Source organism: Saprolegnia parasitica, assembly GCF_000151545.1.
Source record: "Saprolegnia parasitica CBS 223.65 unplaced genomic scaffold supercont2.42, whole genome shotgun sequence".
NCBI lineage: Eukaryota > Oomycota > Saprolegniomycetes > Saprolegniales > Saprolegniaceae > Saprolegnia > Saprolegnia parasitica.
The window spans coordinates 145,689-148,392 of record NW_012156436.1 but is presented as its reverse complement, the minus strand read 5'-3'; positions in this window follow the sequence as shown (position 1 = coordinate 148,392).

Here is a 2,704-nt window from a genome sequence, read left to right as displayed (position 1 = left end):
ACGGAGCAGCGGCGCCTGGTGCGCCGGCAACGACAAGATCGCATCGACGTCGAGTCGCGTGAGGTACTTTCCGATGGGACCGCCAGAGAGAGAGGCCGGCGCGTCGACAATGTCGACGTCGGTCATTCGCCGGCCTGTGCGGCGAAGGGTCCAGCGCTCGAGTGCGTGGAGAACGTCACGCCACAAGCCAGCGATATTGACGTCCCAAACAAACCCGATCACGTCCAGACGGTACCGGTGCACGGACTGCAAGCGATTAGAGGCCGCCCGGATCGTCTCGACAGCAGCACCGAGCGTGAACCCAGCGAGCGCCGATGGCCACGTGGCGTCGCCCGATGGCACCACAAAGTCCCTCGGCACCAGCACATGCCCGTGCAGCCCGTGATAGACCTGGAGCGCCAGAAGCCGCCGATCCCACTTGGAATACATGCGCAGCTCGTCCGACGCGTCATCTTTAATCTTCGTGTCCTGTGCATCCGCGACAACTGCAGGCGCATCGACGGCAACCGCAGGCGCAGCGACGGCAGGAAGGAGCGACGAAGTGACATCGCAGCCAGGCGCGGCTTGCGGTATCGACAGCTCGGACGTTGGCACAATGGACGACACGGTGGCAGTGGGCTTTCCGGACGTGTCGTCATGAACGAGGCGGTCACTTCGAGTGACAAGGTCTGGTTTGTTGTGCGTGGGCGGGGCAGAGGCATCGAGCATGACTCTTGTCGACAGCGGTAATGCGAGCGTCGGATGCTCGCTCTTGAGAAGAACAGCAGAAAGCTGCGAGGGTGGCGCCACCAACGTCGTCGTCGGCGGCGTGCAAATGACCAGTTGCGCCGCGGCGGCAACGGGCAGCGGTTGCCGTACGTCGGGTGTTGCCGACGGGATCTTTTGCTCTCTCTTGTACGAGACAGCCGGCTCGATCCAGTGCTCTTCGATCATATATTCCTTACTCCACGCAACTGTCGGGGCCACGACGGGTCGCGCGAGCTTGTCTATTGATGCACCACGAGCTTTTTCCGATGCCGGACGAGACTCGGGACACATATCGGTGCAAGGCACCGACGTCTGGGCAGGTATCGACAACGATTTTCGCCGCAAGGCAAGTGGGATCGGCGGTCGGCGCTGCTTGGGCCACCACGGTTGATCCAACGACGGTGCTTGCATCTCGGTGGCAACGACTGACGTCGACGGCAGTGGATGGCTCTTGAGGACCATCGGCGCGGGCGGTGCTTCGTCCTCTGTCTCGTCGGCATCGTACGCCATGCCCATGTCGTTTTCGCTCTCGGAGCAGGTTTCCGTGTCGTCGGGCGCGCGGAAAGGCGGTGGACTGTCGAGTCGTGGCGACAGCAGACATCGTGTCGCATCGTCGGTGTCGCTGCCAAGAAGCGCGACGCTATCGACGAGCTGCGCGCTTGCTCTTGGCCATCGCGCTGCGCCCAACTCGTCGTCGCTTCGTGTCGGATCGTCGTTGTTGTCGTCGCTGATGGTCAAGTCAATGTCGCTGCCAACACCCGAGAGGTCGCGCGGCGGCGACGTCAGGAACGGCGTCAGCGCCGAAAGGATGCTGGCGTCCAGTGCGAGCGCGCGGTGCATCACCAGGACGCGCATGGTCCAGTATCCGAGGCGCAGGCCACGCAGCGCCGGTGGCCACCCTCGTCGACGCACGACGAACGTCGATGGCACGGGCTCCGCGGGATACGCCACGTGGTAGTGTCGCAATGCTTCGTGGATGCGCTTCCACGACGTTGAAATACGCGCCGACGCCAGCCACGCCTGGTGGAGAGGTGCCAACTGCGGCCGCCGGCGTTGCAGTTGCCAGGCGAGGTCGCCGAGCGGCGTGCCGGCATGTCGACAGCCGTACGGCACGACAAAGTCGATCGGGACGTCGCGTTCGCACTCGGTGAGGAGCTGGGTGAGCGCGGGCCACGGAGGGATCTGGCGCAGAAACAGAAGGCCGTGGACCCGCGTGAGCTGCGCGTCCGAGAGCTCGACCGCGTGCCTGGCCAGCATCTCGGGCACCCGAGCGAGCTCGACGTCCCACATGGTCGATGGCCAGTTGGCGTGCTGGTGTGGTACGAGGAACATGGGCGCGATCGCGCGCCGGCCGTAGAGGTGGCGGTACATGTCGAGGGCGTCGATCTGGTCGTCAAAGGCGACGACGCGGAGGTACCCGCCCCGGCGCTTGACGTGCGTCACGCAGGGCGACGCGCCGCCGCCGACCCGCCACGGAAAGCCCATCTCGATAAGCGCGTCGAGCGTCGATGGCGGCAGCGTCGGCGCAGTGCGAAAGCTCTCGACGGTGTGCGCGAGGTCCATCCCGCTCATGGTCCGCGGCCAGTCGCTGTCGCCGCATGGCACCGTGTACCTCCGCTCGACCTCGCACGTGCCAAAGCGGTCGCGGTAGACGCGCAGTGCCGCAAGCTTCTCGTCCCACGACCACAGGCGCGGTGGCGAGTCGTCGCGATGGCGGCGCTTCCGGCTCATGTCGTCGTCGTATGGCAGCCAGCCAAAAACACCCAACTTTCGGTTGTTGAAGGTTCCCGCGATTTTTACCAGCGACAACTTGTGCACAGGCAGCTGCTCGCATCGCTCTGCGTTGCCATGTATCGTTCCCACGCCATGTCGCTCCTCACCTCCTCACCACCTCGTCCGACGACGCCCTATTTCTCGGTGCACTTGATTCCATCCCTCAACACTTTGGAGCAGTGCA